Genomic DNA, 18,285 nt, shown 5'->3' on the forward strand with positions numbered 1-18,285 from the left:
TATTACCAGCAATTTTCATTAAAAGTCAGCCCAAGGAAATAAGGTATGTGTTACGCTAACTGCTTCCAGCCCAGAAATCTTCCAAGCAGGATTCGCGACTGCAGCACTTCCAGCCTTCATGATTTTGTCTTGGCCATACAACATTTAGTAGGATTTAGAAAACCTTAGCATCTGGAGTCAAGCAGATGCATGGAAATCTGAATTTTTGGAAAGTATGCTTTTGTCCTGCTAGAAGTGCCGTATTTTTAAGCCATTATTTTTCAGTTTCATATATGAGAGCTTGGTGGGCCTGGCATAATGGGCATATGAAGATGGATTATGGAGAGACCCAGAGTACTCATTAGGATAGGGAGAGGGAGGCCAGGCTGCTTGCTGAACTGAATGACGGATTGGGCTATTTTATGCCTTCCTTTCAGAAGACAGCGTACTGCATTTTGTGTTTTAATTTTAAAGATAATTACTTTAATTTAATTCAGTACTTTTTAGGAAGGTAACAGAGATGAGAACATTTGTTATGGGCCCATCATCTCACATTTTGAATTTGTTCCCAGTTCGTGAGGAGTGCTGGAAAAGAGGCTCCCTGGCGTGGCTTTGGTATCTGGTGTGTAATGGTATCTGCGTCATCAGAAAAACTTCCCAGTAACATGAGCAGAGAAGTCTAGAGCCTCGGTTCCTGCACGTTAGCTTGTTGGCAAAGCAGCGTGAGGCTGCACCTGCGTTAGTATTTAATTTTGGATCAGAAACACTTTTGAGGCATCCTTCTCCCATGCCACCTTGGTTTGCATTGAAGAACGGTCTTGGACTTTGCAGCTGGGCTCCTCCTGGATGAAATCCCAGCTGGAGCTCAAGGAACAAGCTGCTACAGGGCTGGAGTGAGCACCAAGCAGCTCCACCCAAAGCATGGGTGCCACTGCTATGTCCCAGGTCTGCTCCATTGGGTCACGGCGTGGCAGTGCAGAGCTGTGATTAATGAATTGCTGAGTGATAATGAAGTATTTGTATGGGTGGTGGCATTGGATTACTAACCTGCTTCACTGTGACTAAAAGTAACATTTTAAGGGTTTTTAAAAGTTTTTTCTACTTACTTTCCAGATTTAGTCAGGCATGCTTAATAAAGACGAGGAAACAGTTTCATTAAGGAACATGAAGTGATCCTTTCTATAGAGCAAAGGCACTTTACTCTTTACACGTCCTCCCTTAATACCACGTGCTTAAAATTAGCATGTGGCAGAGCTGAATATTGTTTTTCAGAACAAGCCCGTTTCTATGCTCCTGGGCCAAGTGCAACAGGAAAAATACCATTACTTCAGGACAAAATATCAAAAAGGGATTCAATTTTAAAATGCTTGTGGCAATGAAAAAATAGAACTTCAAATGTGAGCCAATTCATTGGGACCTTAACATTCATTTGTTGCAAATGGAGGGGGCAGCGGAACCCAAGGCCGGAGCCAATTGGCATCTTCCAGGCAGGGAAAGGTCAAGTGGTGGCTCGCCGTGTGTGTGCTTCTCCTCGGCTCTGTTAAAATGCTGGTATTAAACAGAAGTTACATCTGAGGTCAAGTGACCGCAATAACAGGGGACACAGCAAGCCCTCAAATCATTCCCCGTGATGAAAATGACATGGAGCTGACATAATATCTGAGGTGAGATGAAACTGAAATCCTCAGCACCTGAACACTTCACCTACTGATGGGTAACCTGACCCTAACCAATCTTATAATCATATCCATGTCAAGGGGGAAGCTGCATTTCCCGGAGCAGAAGGTACAGTCACTTTTTTTTTTTTTTTTTTTTTTTCCTTGGCTCTGACTCTGCTTCTGGAATGATGTTGAAAGTTTCAATACTCTGCTTTAAGCCTTTCAAATCAATGTCTTCTGTGAAAAATCAGCTCCCACCTTGGTGAACAGACAGTGCTTTTGCTGGTGTTTCTCTTCATTCTAGGTGGTTTCTGCTGTGTATTTACGGGGCAGTAGCTGTGCGTGCTAAATGTGGTCCTCAGTCTATTGTAAGAGATTCAAGTTGGGATCAGGCATGGCACTTCCAAACTAGAGACCACCAGAGAGCAAGTACTTGGGGTGATTGGGATTTGTTCGGTGATGGTAAGTGATTTTTGGCAGAGGAAGTAATGTTTTTTAATGAAAGCATCTTTTAAGAAGAAAGGGAAAAATAAGCTGTTCATTATATTGTTCCAAATAATGTCATATTGGATAACTTTTATGGTGCAAAAATACTTGGGGTTTTAACATTTTTATCTCTATGTCTTACCTCTTTAAATGTTATCTTTAAATTTGTCTTTAAAATTGCATGCTGGAAGATGCTGGTTTGAGAGCCTTCTTTGTTTGTGCTTTTGTATTCACATTTTTCAACAGAGGGCAAACAAAGCTCAAATTAAAATCCTGTTTACATAAGCAGAGCTGGACCACAATACTCCTACAATATTTTCTGAGCCAATATATTTGCACGACCCAAAACAATCATTGCACTCAGCTGTCGGATGAATCAGCATGTATTTAAATCAAAGGGAGCGAGGAAAGACTACATTAGTTCTGTTCCACAGACCTGTCAAAGCTCCGAAGAGATTAAACGCATGACCCCTTCATCCCTAACATTGCTCCACAAGAGACATTTCTGTCACTATTTCTGCCACTTGGCTTTCTAAGATGCCATGAAGCCTTAGGGCGACCTCTGCTACATTTCAGTGTTGTTTATTGATTTCTGACCCAGTGCTTAATAGTTTTCCCAGTCCCCCTGAATGGCTTTTGTAAGCAATAGGGTTTGTGCATCTCACCGATCAATACCTTTTATATTTACAATAAAATTGAAACTGCTTCTGCTGGGGGTGCAGCCCAGCATTTGTCATCCTTCAGCGAGGGAAAACTATGTCATTATCTGAATTAAAACATTTATTTCTGATTAAGAGAGTGTCCTATCTCATTAATTTTTCCCTTTCCAATAGAAAGGGAATAGAATCCTATTGATTTTTGCACTTTTACACATCTCCACTGCTGGGAAGATAATTGAGAAGTTAGCCAGAATAAATGAAGTTTCAAGTCTAGCAGGCCAGCCAATACCTTCCAAATTCAAGGTGTTTTTATGAAGCTGGATTTTAATTTGTTGGCAAGCTGAAGCAGTGGGACTTACTCGGCTGAGTAAATTGGATTAAGAGTAGAATCTCCTTGAAGCGTGTCTTGGTGAATGCTGAGGGGCTTGTTCCCCCTAGACAGCCACAGACTTGCTTGAGATTTATGCTAAGACAGCTTCCAAATTGCCCTCCTTCAAAACTCAAACTCACAGCAGGAAGTGTGGATTAGCGGACCAAAAGCTTATTAACTTACTTCTCTTTCATTGTATCCACTGTCTTTAAAACAACCAAACTCTAATCAGCAGCTGAACTAGACCTTCAGATTCTGCATCAATTGATTACACTTTATTAGAATAACGGGATTAAATCAAGCTTCATTAAAAAGAATTCCCTTTGCATGAATCCCTGCTTCTGAGGACCTTTCCAGCAGCAGTGTTTGCACTGATACGCCGGGTACATGGCACTGGTCCTTCTAAGGTTTCTGTCTCTGAATTAGCAATCAATGTGCCATCTTCATTTCCCCTATACAAGGGCTGTACAATCACTGTACATTCCACTAGAAAACAGAAGGTATGGTTGTACAATGAGAACTATAAACATTTGTATTTGAATGAGACAATATATTGTATATTTTAATCAAATTACACAGAAGATTTTCTTACAGGAATCATATTAGCTATTTTAGAGCAGGGAAATGCATCTTCCTAAATATATCTGGGTCCTCTAAGAAACACTGAGATCCTCCCTTTTTGAAAGAAGCAGCATATCTCTGTAGAGAACTAAGACAGAACTAGGAAAAAAAATCTCACCTACAAGTCTATCTAAGTAATCTTGATTCAGCAACTGCTAGAAAGTAGTCTGTTCTCTCACTTCTCTCCATGCATTCTTTACAACTTGATGCTGAGACATTGATTTGATTATTTTTCAGTAATCCAAAATCTGTGGGCTGCAAGTTAGAAAGAAAAGGCTGGAGCTTCTAGTTCTGAGTTTGTGATTTCTGGTTCTGGTGGGGCTTTTTGGCAGGGGGAGAATGTTGTTGAATGTTTGAACCTTATTAGTTTCTAAGGAAGAAAATACAAAATATACAGGAAAAGGTCCCCGAGAAAGCATTGTAAATGCCTTCGTTATAACAATCAACAGCACTAGATTAAAAATGCTGTGTAAGTGAAGAACTTAATTTCTTGCTGCATTTTAATGCATGGTCCCAGGCACCAAAGTATGCAAAAGGTTGAATACATTCATCACAAACACTTCTGTTTTCTCTTTTAACGCCAATGAGAAATTACAAGATTACCAATGACCTTCCTACCAATGAAGCACCATAATTATGGTCATTTGTTATACAACAGAGATGAATGGATGGAATTTACATAGAATAAAAATATTATTTAACAGCTGGTATTGATGTGTGAAGTGTAATCCTAATTTATTTAAATGCTATAAATATATTGGTAATGTATTCTTTTCAAATTAACCTCATGAACCTTATACTGGCAAAACTTCAATTAATATTGCACTAAAATCCATTTTCTCATGTTGTGGGGAATATTGCATGGGTAAAAATTCACATCTACAATGGCAGTGTGCTATCTGCAAGTTCTTGTTTGATTTTTTCCAGTCCTTGGTTCAAGCTTGTGGTGTTGGAACTATTAAAAAGAAAATCCTTTAAATTAAATTCATGCCAAGCATACTTCTACAAAACCAGATTTATTTTCCTGTTATTTAAACACATGATAACGGTTTCTGAATGAGTTGTCAAATATCATTTACCGGGTGTGTTTTTAGGTACTGTATTCTACGGTATTCGAAGACCTCTTATACATGTAACAGGCTTGAGAATGAAATAAGAGAGAGGAAAAGAAAAAGAACCATTCAGGGCATTTTTAATTCAATTCTTTCTTTCTTAATTCGCCTTAAGAGACCAACAGGATGTGCTGAATTGTTGCAGCTCTTGGTTAACTGAGAGACAGGGGGGGATGTTTGTGTGTGTGTGTGTATAACACTTGGAGGTTTATCTCCTTTGTATTCTGTCCATCTGCCCCTAGCTGTCATTATTCCATGTTCATCGACAGAAGAGTTATAGTTTGCAAAAACCTATCAGGTAGGCTGGACACCAGATAATTGAGGTGATGATCAGTGCTAGCAAAAGACAATTGATAGTGATAGTGTCAGAGGCTGTACCTAACAAGATCTGCACCCTCTGTCTCCTTTAGCCTTTCTTTGGAATGGACAGAATATGGAATAACACGGACATGCCTGATGCGCATCAATAGATAGGACGGCAGTGCATAATACTTCTTGGAACTGCAATATGATGGTTGTATCTTTTGACATTGCAGCAGGTTATTAAATAGAAATGTGAACTATTAAGAGATTATCTTGACTCTCAATACATTTTTATCAAAGTCAAAAAATAGTTGACACCATTGAGTTGTTCCTCTCTGTGAAGGCGCAGGAAAAATCTGGCATTGCAGGAAAGTCAAGTATCGTATGCCCCGTTCTTGAAGAGGAGGGCAGTCCTCAAACCACAGATGTTTCATCGAAGTAGAAGTAATTAAAAAATATAAACATGCATGTTTATACCAGAGTATAAATACCAGAGTATAAATAAATAGTTAGCATTTCAATTTCATGTGTAAGGCTACTGGTGAATTAACCACGAATGTATGAACTGGAGAGGACACAAAGCAGAACCTTGCACTGGAACATTCCCAAGCTTCAAAATTAGTTGATGCAGGTTCAGACTGGCAATATATCCTCTTCCCACACACAGCTGGTCCAGGAGGGTAGGTCAGGTCAGAACACACAGACATCTCCCTGGTTCTGATTCAGAGGGAAAGCAGCTTTCGTAGCTGGACCCTGTCTCTGAGGATATTAGTATCTGAAATATTATTCCCTGTAATTATAAAACCAAATGGATAGCACTAAACTATGGGAATGTATTTAAATCTCTTTCTGCCAAAAGCATCTCATTCTCTTTTACCATTTTGGATTGCTGTTTATTTTTCTGGACATTTGAAAACATAATTTTCCTTCCTGACTTTTAAAAAAATGACATATTTATTTCAACCCAAATGTTCCGTTCCTGCGGTCAACTCTCTGACACTACCTCCTGCAGAGCTTTTTAACATTTTCACAAAATGGATGAGACCTTGCATACGGCACCCATTCAGACAACTCCAAGCGACACAGTATTGCCCAGCTACATATTTTCAATTATAAAGGAAGGGTTAGCCTGGGCAGCTTGCGGTAGGATTTATCCTCCTCTGCCCATCTGTAATGTATGCAAGAAAGTCATAGCTTTGCATGGCTATTAAACACCCTATAGTCTATATAAAAACATGCAAAGTTGAGGCTTAATAGCAATAAAATATTATGGGTACTGCCCTCACTCATGGCTGAGTGAGCATGTCCCTTGATTGGGTAATTGGCAAACTACACACTGTAGCACGCTCATGAATAGTCATGCTTTTTCATTACGATGAACAATAGGTTCCTTAACTATATAACTCTCTGCTTTCCAAAACGCCTTTGCGCTGGCCGCAGAGGCTCTTCCTCCCCGTGCAGGCTATTGCTTCCTGAGAGTCCTGCATTCTTCTTCCAAGCAGCGTGCTCGCAAAGCCATTACATGCTTGCTCCGTGGCACTGAGGCTCTACTGTCTTTTATTTTTCCCTGAGGCCAATAGCCTTTGGGAGGGACTAAGGTACATTAATAGAAAAGATCTGCTCCCTAATTCATGGCATTTCAGAGAGACCTTTGAATATATTGGGCTTCGGTTGAATTGACGACATTTCAGTTAGGACAGTAAGTTTACTGTAGTTTGTCAACTATCATTCATTTAGAAAGTCCAGTAATTTGACATGTAGCAGGGGGCAGCAGAGATGGAAGACAGACCTGAATGAATGAACAATGTGTGACTTAAAAAAAAAAATGTATGTGTAGCCACATAATCCACAATCCTTCATTTGATCATAGTACAGTGGAAATACATTCATGAAGTGGGGCTGATATCTGCAATAAACCAGCCTTAGTCAGCAAAACCAAGAACACCAGGACTCCCCTCTTGCTCCCCCAACTTCTGAGAGGTGAGATCTGGCCCTTTAATGGAGGAAACGGATTGATTTATAGCTGCGTGATAGATAGAACGATTGTCATCGAAATTACACTGAATTATGGTGACACTGCTTCTGCTCCACAAGCCACTCCCCATATGTCCTATAACTCAAAAGCAGAATGACAATAATACTATCTATGAAATTTATATTCATGATTATAAATTAATTCTTTTTGGCCAGACCAGCAGCAGCAGCAGCCTGGCTTTGCAATTTCCAAACAGCATTTATGGCATTGGCTTGGGAATACTATCTATCAAGCTTGGTGACAAATGTGGTAGATGACGGTCTTTCCCGCCGCTGGCTCAAACACCCAGTTGTGTTACAGGGGAAAAGAAAATGCGATAAAATAACAGGCATCCTTGAGCAGCAATTTCTGACCAGTGTTCCCAGCCTAACATCAAGCTGCACAAGTCTTACTTAAAATGAATACTTCTCAGGAGAGAAACATGGAACCCAAGGTGTAGTCCCACGTGGAGGGGAGCGAGTCAGAGGTAGCACAGAATAGCTGTTGGAAGCTGGAGAGGCTGCAACCCAGCGTAGGAGCACCTGCTGTCTTCAGGGAAATTCAGCCTCTAACCCGGACCTGTCATCTGCAGGTTGAACCCCTTCCAGCAGTAGGGTGGAAGAAGTTCTGGGGCACAGAAAACCAGAAAGATGGGGCACGATGATGAGTAAGCTGCTTCTTTTGAAATATTCATTTGTCTATAATAACTGGTTTTTTACTTGAGAAAAGGCTTCCTTTGTGAAAGTGCCTAGCTGTTAACATTGCTTCCCTTCATTCATGTGTTATTTAGTCGGAAGGAGAACCTCTAAAACTTATTAAAGGTGACTGTCTCTCTCCGAGTTTTTAGGTTAGTTTTTTTAGGTGAGTCCTAATAAACACATGAAGTGTCACATACAGCTGTGGTGCTGAGCAGTTTGCACTTCCCCTCGCAGGACTGGCAGGGTTGGCTCCATGCACTGCCTGGTGCCTGCTGCTTTTCATCTCTTTTCTGGAGAGTCCAGGAACCAAGCCATTGCTGAAACTCTTACCATCAGTGAGATCACCTCTGAGATCTTTGCTTCTCCTCAAACTCCGAGGGCAAGGGGAGCATTTTACCATGACCTCTTGCCACCTGCTGTCACGAGCAAGAGGGGCTGTTTTCAAGGCTGTGACTTTCCTCATAGCTCTCTGGCACCTTTCAGCTAGCGTAGCCCACCTTACCTGCTCACGCAGGGGTTGCTATGGCATCAGCGGTCGCTGTTGTCCCTTTCTACAAAGCTTTACTCATGGCAATGACCTGCTTTCAGGCAAGAGTCCCTCCTTGGAAAACAGGCTGTTGTGGCAAAGGGGGATGTTATCACTGTGACCCCATTAATGTGTTGGTCTCGGGGGAGTAGGATAGTGAGAAGCTCTTCAAGAAGACACTGCATTATCTTGAGCATTACAAATAGCAGGGGATTCCTGCCGTTGTCCTGGTTAGAAACACAAGGTTGCAGGAGCAGCTTCAGGTGAGACCAGTCCCGTTGCGCTCCTGCCTGATTTTCCTCCTCTGCTTTCTCACTCCAGCCAGGTGAGGTGGCTTCCAGCTCTCCAGAAATCCCTTTTTTACCCACTTCTTGCCTGCATTTATTTCCTACAACATCTTCTTAACTCTCCCTTCTGAAATATAGGAAGAACCTGCAGTCCAGCCCTATGTATAAAGATACTTTGGGAAAGTCGGGATCCAGTAAAAACTCCAGTTCATTTCTTCTCTGCTGCCTCCCCCTGCTATCAGTAATAACCTGCCCATGTCACCCGGGCTTTCACTACTCTATTTACAGCTTTCATACCCCACTGCCACTCTGTCCAGCCCAACCTTCTCCTCTCCCATCATCTAAATGCTTTTCCACCAACCTTCTATGTGAATTCTGACTTACACTTTGTTATAGTAACAGAAATGCATGTTTATTACATTGTAAGTCTCCAACATAGTGAAACCCATTAATCGAAAAGGTTTTTCCATCCGTTCCAAGTGAACGGAGATGCAGCTGTATGGAATATAGCTACGGTGCTTGAAAATCTATATAGACAGCAGCCTGGAGAGAAAGGAAGATTGTTCATTTACATAGGTTGTGGTCTTATTGAGGAATTTGAGGTAGAAGATAGGCACATCCTAAGGCACTGCAGGAGTAGATTTCGTTTGATTACGAGTGGTGTGTGTTCTTAAAAGGCCAGGTGGGAGTAAATGGTATTGCCAGGAGAGCAGGCTAAGAATGGGGTTAATTCCTGCTTAGGGCAGCTTTGAAATACTTTTTTTGTGTAGATCCAGAGTGAAGCACAAGCCAACGTAAGCCCGTTATTTGGGAAGAAATTAAATAAACTCAAGCCTCAGACAGGTTGCCATGTTCTGAGGGCAGCTCGAGGATACTCACCAAAGGTCTGTGGCCACACAGAAGACTAGTGCTGTCTCTGGCTATAAGTAGATCCCTTCCAAAAAAAATGTGTTCCTTGGCTGTGGATCTGCATTTTGACTGCTGATGAATCAGACATAAACTATCACGGGGTTTGAGGAGCTCATTATTCTGAGCACTTCACTTGCTGTTCTCCACGGCCAGCTATCACGGTCTGGAAGAGTTTTCGCTGACTCGACTCTTCCAGCCTTTAAGACAAAATCCTGACCTTGCACAGCGTACTTAATTGTGCCAGGGCTCAGTGGAGACCTCGGCAGCAGAAGTTCCACAGAGTAATCCTTCACCTACACACCTGCAGCACTGGTAGGAGTTATTGAAGTCTGCTGAAGGGAAAAATAGATTTAGAACCTTTATCTAAATGAAATATCCTAACGTTGGTGGTTCCGAAATCAAGCACAAATATTAATCTAGTGGAAGGTAGAAACAGTAGGATGTTAGTTGTTCTAAAATTGAAGAGTGGGAATTAGAAATGTAGAAAGCCATCAAGAGCATGACTCTGTTAAGAGGCTGTTTGGATATTTCGCTATGAATGGAGGAATATCTTCAAATTTACTAATTTAGGAATATTCACTAGGTGCAATTGGATATGGCCTTTATTATCAAAAGGGACAACTTGTTCTATGTATTTACATTGCATTTCCCTCCATACATCTCTGATCAAGTATCGAGGAATGGAGGTATCATTAAAATAGAAGGGACTAATAATGAAAAGTAATAGCTCATTATTTGTGAACCGTGATTTTACTGTTTCTAACCCTTTTCATCTTAACCATCTCCTGGAACTGAAAGCAGGATCTACTGCTCCGTACTTGCAGTTATGGCAGTTTCACAATCTCTAGGGATCATCAATGGAAAAAAACTGTAACTCAAGCTGGGTATTCCATTGCCTGAAAGTGCCAGTATACTTGAGAGTTTTCTTCATCTGTATTTTGTGTTCCTTGTTTAGGCTTCTGGTCACCCTTGCAGTGTGGAAGAACAATGGGTATTACCTGATACATGCTACCTGATGGTTATGTGGTTCTTAGTTTGGATACTTTCCATAAATCTTTGAGGAAAAAAAAATGGCAAGAACTCCCAAAAGCTTGCAGTTGGGATCAGAGGTGGCAGCAAACCCAGAGCTGATTCCTTCCAGGGAAGAAGAGCTGGCAATAGCTTTTGCATGTCTGCTGTGATGGCATGTTAGTGACAGGAGCTGGATAACCAGATTTTAGCAGATCCACTTGGGGATCTTACAACCACAGGCTTCAGGGAGCACTTTTATTTTCTGTGTCTCCTCTAAGCTGCTCTCTGCGGTTTACTGGCTCCCTTGCTACCCTCCCCAACTGACCCGCCAGCCCCTTCCCCATCCAGAACCGGAGCTGGTTGCTTTTCCTAAAGGAGCATCTGCGCCACATTCCCCAAACCTGGCTGTGCCTGGACCACATCCTGCACAGTCTCCAGATAGTCATCTGTGGTGTTGCTCACTCTGTGCTGTGACAGGATTCACTCTCCACCTTCTGGGCATCTCTGCATACAAGTAGGGACAAGCCAAAAAAATCAGTGTGAAAAAATATTTATTTATATAAGTAAAATGAGACCAGAATAAGTTTAGATGTGAAACCACAGAGGTGGATGGAATTCTAGACAGAATATATCAAGCTGTTGATCTGTAAGGTGGTAAAAATACTGATGAAATTTGAAAAATGTTAATAAAACTGTGGAAAACAGGAGCATCCTCAAACATAGCTCTTGTGGGATGTCTACAGTTTCAATGGAATTTATTTTTCAAATTTAGTTGAAAAAAAAAATTCCCCTACTGCAATTCCAACTTGCCAACTCTCAACCCCAGGTGGATTTTTATAGCCAGGATCTAAACCCCTGAGAAATAGCGGTGTACAGTATAATGGAAATGCTGACACAACCTACATTACAGCTGCACGAATTGTGCCAGTATAGTTTATGGAGAGCACATTTTGGTTTTGTCAGGTTTTTAAACACAGGCTGTTGTAAATTTGAAAGAAGACTGTCTTGTTAAAGCTTTAAGACTGTACATATTAACAGAGATGGGTCTGAACCAAAATCTCCCTTTTCAGATGCTTTCCTGAACTTTAAGAGAACTGGAAACCTCACCTGAGCATCACAGTACCATCATCTTGTTTTTTGTTTTTTTTTTTTTACTAGGAGGAGTTAGTTCTGTTGTGAGCTACAACCCCCAGGGGCAAACACAAAGTAGGAGGCTGTTCCCCTCCAAGAAACAAGCTGGATAGAAAAAGATTGTGGGGAGAAACAGAAGTGCATCTCATACTGCGCAAGTTCATCCAGGTCAGAGACCGGGTCAGGATTAGGCTCCCAGTCCAGTGAAGCGACCATTGAAAGTTCTAGCCCAGAAGTTAAAACTACGCTGTTAACTGAAGTCTTAACACCTATGGCAGGTAAACATTTGTCTGTACAAATTGCACTGAAACAAAGGTGTTTATGGGCTGAAGCCATAGCTGTGCTTCAGAAAATTAAGTATTCTGTCTTTAATAAGTACCTGTGAAGGAAGTTGGATTTAGGCTGAAAACCTGTTCTCATTAGCTTTTGGGAAAGTTTATCCTGAACTTGTGAAAACAAAGCAATTGTGGGAATGCAGATAAAAACCAAATGTCACCACTTGGGCCCCAGTGTAATGTGATTGATAACATCAGCAGAATGTCTCTCTAGTACAACTAGAAAGGTGGCACCTTTCTAAAGTGTATGAAATCTGGCTTACATATGCTTAAATTAACCCAGAAGCAGGTAAAGAGAAAAAAATCCATTTAAATTTGCATTAATCTTTTATTGGCTTTTCCACTTCTCATAAACAGTTTGTAACCATACATATATCTTCATACCAAACATCACGTATAACTTCTCACTCAATAATCCAATTGATACCAAGGTGATATATTCAGTAGCAACAGTTCTTCAATGGGCCATTTTATAACCTAGGCAAAGGTTAATCATCCTTAGCTTCTTAAGTGTGATCCTAACAGTGCTAACCAGTGAATTTCAAGCAGTGCTGTGGTTTATAGTTAATTAGGAGACAGATTCTTCACTGATGTTGAAAGGAAAGCCATGATGTTAAAATATTATTAGTAGCGCTGGGTGCCCTATTTTTGGGTGCTCAGCTGTGACACATAGGACCCAGACTGTCAGCAGCCAATCAGCATTTTCTGATTATCAGGCTCTTTAAAGAGATGTCACGCCGAGAACCCAGGAATTGCGGAGACTGGAACCACTTGTCATTTTTGTTACAGTTGGCTTTGTTCAAGTCTTCTTGTAGGCTGTCAAAAGTCAGTCATCAGGAAGCCAAAACACGACATCACTCTCCATCAGATTCATATTCACAGTGAAGCAGAACATCTGACCTGGTGGCACCGGAGTGACACTGTCAGCAGGATCAGCATAGTGGCGTGGTGGCCACACTGAAGGCTTCCATCATGTCTTAAACATCCTGGAAATAAAATGGTGACGCAGCTAAATTCAATCTCTCTGATCCCTCTTGAGAACCTCTCTTCTTCAGGCTATTCCCACATAGACAAAAAGATTTTGTCTCACTGAACCTATTTATTGACCGTAGCTGTCACCCCTGCTCTGACCAGTGACCTTATCTGAATATTCAAATCTATCGTAGATCACAAGTTCAAATGATTTTCTTACCCTTTGAAAGCCCTGTTTTCATAGTGAGCTGATTGCAAATGACAATATTATAAGGACTGTAATTGAGATTCTACAAACAATCTGCACCTCAGATTTACAAAAATAATATATATGGAAGTGTGAACGCTGCTGACATTTCCTGCCCCTGCCAGACTGTTGACTTGCTCCTGTTTGTAGAAATGAGTGTGTCCCCTTCAGATATTGAAAGACACACTGTGCAGAAGGATTTTAGAGGGACTTGCTGAATCTGCTGCTACAACATACATTTACCTTAGATTGCCCTAACTTAATTCTCCTTTTCATTCCCCCTTTTGTTTCTTATAGCACTTCCCAGTTCTACTTTGACTGTGTTTCCTTGATTTTTTTCCTTCTTTCTGCTCTGATATTTTTTTCACAAGGCAAACTTTACAACAATGAACTTAAACCTTAACCTGTGCTACCCGAATGACTTCAAAATTGTCAGAATTAACTGATCCTAATATGAATTTCAGTAGAAGCCCCTTATCTCAAGTGGTTCTTATCTAGCTGTCTGCCTGTCCATCCATCATACCATTGACTTAGTCATCCTGCTTAAAGATAACGTGTATTTGCTGTTTTAAAGAATAATGAATCATCGGACTCGGAAGAATGAGAACATCTCTGCATGTCCAGCAAATGCCAGATGGGCAGCCTGATGATTTGTGGTGATCTGTTCAGGAGGATGAGTCCATAGTCATCCACCTTTGCTGGCAAGAAGGATATTCTCATGAGGAAAACTCAGACACAGAAATCCCAAATCTCTAGGCTCTGCTTTTCACAGACATCATGCAAAACTAGGTGGAAATCTTTTATGGGGCCTGATTTTCAGAGGTGAGGAGTGCTGCATCTTCCATTGGTGTTGGTTGGAAACAGCAGCAGACCTTCAGAGCTTTTCTAACAGGTAGTCTTTTAGCTTTCCTGTTCCTGTTTCCCCACCTATTAGACTCACCCTGGGAATAGTTCCCAGTGCTATTTATTCTTACATACGTTATTATGAGCCATCCAGTGTGGAATATAAGGCTTAAGTGCAGCCACGTTCATAGTCTTTGGAGTCTTACATGGATGGCGATACAGAAGAGCAGAATATTGTTGTAAATTTGAATTTTCTGCCCTATGTTTTCAAAATGCCAGTATAAATAGTGAGGAAATAATAAAATGAATAAAACACACGACTTCATTCTAGTTCCATTCGGAAAGACAGGGTGGGAAATGAAGGGTTCTGTTCTCCAGGTGGTGATCTCCATGCATAGTACAGTGTTTGTCCTGAATTTCATTGCTTTAGAAAAAACTCATGAAAAGTCTTGATTTAGTTGGTGGTTAATGTGTTTTTTATATAACTTCTGTGATATAATCAGTTACTCAGGGAATCAATGAGGAAACTTAAAGAGCAGTAAAAGCTTGAGCTATTGTTCTCTCAGCCCGGCGATTGGTTTGCTGGGTACACAAACCCCAAAATTCCCAGGTCACATATACCTGCCGCTGTGTTGCTGCCCACACACCCATCACCCTCCCGCCAGAGCCGTCACCAGCCAACCCACGGCCGGCGGAGCCAGTCGGTGAGCTGGGGCAGCGAGACGGCGCGGGGGGCTGTAAATCACCCTGCCTTTCTGCATAGCTGGGAATAGTAATGCACAAGCCATAGGCAAGTATATTAATGTCTCCAGCTATCCATAAATGAAAAATCATGTACGGCAACATTCTCTTTATTGTTATTCCAATGGAGAGCTTTTTCCTTTTTTTTTTTTTTAATATTAGAGCTTCTGTTTTATTTTTTGAAAAACATTTTATCTGCTCAAAGCTTTCTGTCCATTTTGGCTTATGAGCATTCTTTCACATAAATAATCCCTGGTCTCTTTTACATTGATTGAGTGGCTCTGTATTTATAAAATGATAGCATTAAATTACTCGGGCTCTTAACAGACATTCAGAAGGAAGTCACAGGGCCCACAATTTCACCAAACTCAGGCAGTCACCTACAACTCTGAGCAACCATGGCCATGCTGATACCTACTGTGAAGAATGTTGGCAACGGTTTAAATTAAGTGTTTTTAATATGCTTAACCATGCATTTAATTTAAGCTTAATGAGACAGTTATTTTATGCTGACTAAATACCGTGAGGTTATTAAAAACATATTTACAGAGATTAACAGTTATGTAATAGATACATATTTATTCCATCATTGGTAAACCTCGAATACTACGTTCTTAATTAATTGGCATGTACTCAATATAAAGTAGGGCTCTGGAGATGTTTATTATATTTGGTTTATGTTGATGAAACACCAACTGGTTTAATGAGGGTTAATTGATCTAACTAATTGTTAAAATATACATTTCCTATTCTGTGGTTATCAGGGCTGATATCAACATGACCTTCAAGCAACTGAAATTCGGTGTGTCCCTACCAGGCATGGGATAATTCACATCGGTGAGTGGGGTCTTAAATGATCTCTTGAGTGGAGAGCAATTATATTTTACAGGGATAATAAGAATGGTCAATGAAATTGAAAACAAAAAAATAATCACAGAATTACCAGGCAATAGGTAGGGCATAAGAAGCAAAATTCCAAAAAGCTTCTTCCACACAGCAGACCTCCAGGGTTCCTCACTGGCTCTTGGTACCATCTCGAATCTGATCAACTGAGTTGGGGTGACTGTTGGTGTGGTTATACTGACTGGGCTCGTCTTCATGCTGAGATTAATTCACACTGCTCCTGATCACATTGCAAGAAATGAAAGTTTGCTATGGCCATGATCGGACCCCAAATAGGTACTGAACAGCCAGCTGGTGAGGTTGATTTAACATGCAGTATCAGTTTTGATAAGTCTACATGCTTACCACAGACACCTCGTTTTATCTGCTGCTGGAATGTGTGTGTGTGCCTAATGGAAAATCTATGAGCAATTTTTTTGAGTGGTTAAAACACACTTTCCACTGGTTTTAATTTAATTTTACTTTTTTAATGAAGGATCTTATAGAAAGGGCACAGTGAAAAAGCAATGAAGACCAAATTGACGTACATGAAGTTTCATTTCTGGAGAGCCAGAGAGATTAATTCACTTGGCTGTGACTTGTTCATTACTACCCCAAGCTAGCCAAAAAAATGAAATATCACAGAGAGCTACACCTCTCTTCCATAGGTCATAACAGTGTCTTGATCACAGCAGTGCAGGGCTGCGGAAGGGGAAAATACTCTGGTTAATAGTCTGACAATACCGTACCCGCACAGAACAAATTATTCTGACGCTGCAGTTTTGTTTACTGATTCTGATAAGATTGTTTTTCTGGCCCTTATTTGATTTTATTATATTGCATTTGCACAAGAGGCTCATTTTTCAAAGTGTTTCCAAGATTCATATGAGGATGTGGCACATCATTGATCAGGAGGCTTTCGCCCCCGATTGCTGAATCACTGGTTGTCCGTGTGGCTTTCTGATCCGTTCTGCCAGGGAAGGGTGTACAAAAGTACGTGTGTGTACTGCTGGGAAGAATCAAAGAAAATAGAAAGACCCTCTGATAAGGTGCTTCAGGGAGAGGAGGTTTGTTCATTTCTTTTTCAGGCTCCAGAAGCCCTCACAATACCGGAACCATTACGGTAACAACCCTAATTTTTCATGATCTGCCCCCAGTTGCAGGGTCTGGGGCTTTGCCTGCAGCTCACAGCTTTCATCCTGGCAGCCAGAAAAAAGAAAAGGCACCGTACAGGCACTGGGTTGTGGTTGGTCAGACATAGGGCTCAGGAATATTCCTGCCGCAAGCAGGAGCTGCTGTCGCTACCCTTGGTCCATGGACAAGGACACAACGGCACGGGACAGCTACGGAGGTGTGCAGGTTTCTGCAGTGGTTTCCTGCTGGAGCCACTGCTCTATAGGAACTGGAGTTTAGTGGTTTCTGTCCATCAATGGTAGGTGGCAAAATCCTGTCATGGTTTTCTGACCTTCCACAACATCTTATTTTTTTCTAAATATTAAATATTGACCAATCAGTAAAATCAAGGTCCTGAGTGTATCTTCATCAGGGCTTGGATCCAAAGAACGGCTCTGGATCACTACACGTAACTCATGCCAGTGGTCAAACGGAGATCCAAATCAAACTTTGGACCTTGGAAATGTTAACAGTTCAGGACTCGGTCTGGATTTTTGGTTCAAGTGCATGTCTTAGAAGGATAAAATAGCAATGGTGAGAAGGGGGTTGAATCATTCTCCTTTGTATTGTCGATGAGGGTGGAAGAGGCATATAAAAGACCAAAGGTGATATCCTGACACAGGGAAATTAATAAAAATAATATATTAGGCCTTTATTTGATACTTAGCTTGTCTGTAACAGTTTACAGCAGAAATTCACAGCATCCATTTATATTGCTTAAATTTTTTAATGATTCTGGATTCTTTGTTGAACATTTTTTAGAGGGGAAAAATGTTAACTCTTAATAAGTGACATGGCATTTTATTCTGAATCAAAAGCCTTTTCTTTGAAAATGGCTTAATTAACATTTGCAGGTTCATAACATTTTCATTTATTCCTCTTTTTTTGTTTTTAAATGGTTTTTAAAGTTTTCCAGTGATAGTGATAGAGGTTTCCTAATGTATTAAAAAAACACAGAGTGTGCCCAGTGGGATCTGCAATCTGATTAGCTTTCAGCTCGAAGCTGAAGAAGGAGATTAAGCAGAGAAGGAGTGCTGTGCTATTAAAAAGAAAACCTGATTTCTTTTAGCCATTAGCCAATAAAATGAGTACAGCTGTCAGCAGAATGGCTAAAGATATGACATAGCGAGATTATCAGGTAAATATTTGAAAACTGTGCAACTTTTTGAATGTGGGATAAGATAAATTCTGCTCTTAGGGATGAGTTTTAAAGCTGGAGTCATTCTGCTGTAAACCACAGGGTTTGGTATTCTCTTTGAAGAGCCTCTTTGTACTGTGTTTCATCCAGCTCTTGGCACAATAGGGTCTGGTCCTTGACTAAAACTTTA

The sequence above is a fragment of the Pterocles gutturalis genome, unplaced genomic scaffold (genome assembly GCF_000699245.1).
Source record: "Pterocles gutturalis isolate BGI_N339 unplaced genomic scaffold, ASM69924v1 scaffold13315, whole genome shotgun sequence".
NCBI classification, from domain to species: domain Eukaryota; kingdom Metazoa; phylum Chordata; class Aves; order Pterocliformes; family Pteroclidae; genus Pterocles; species Pterocles gutturalis.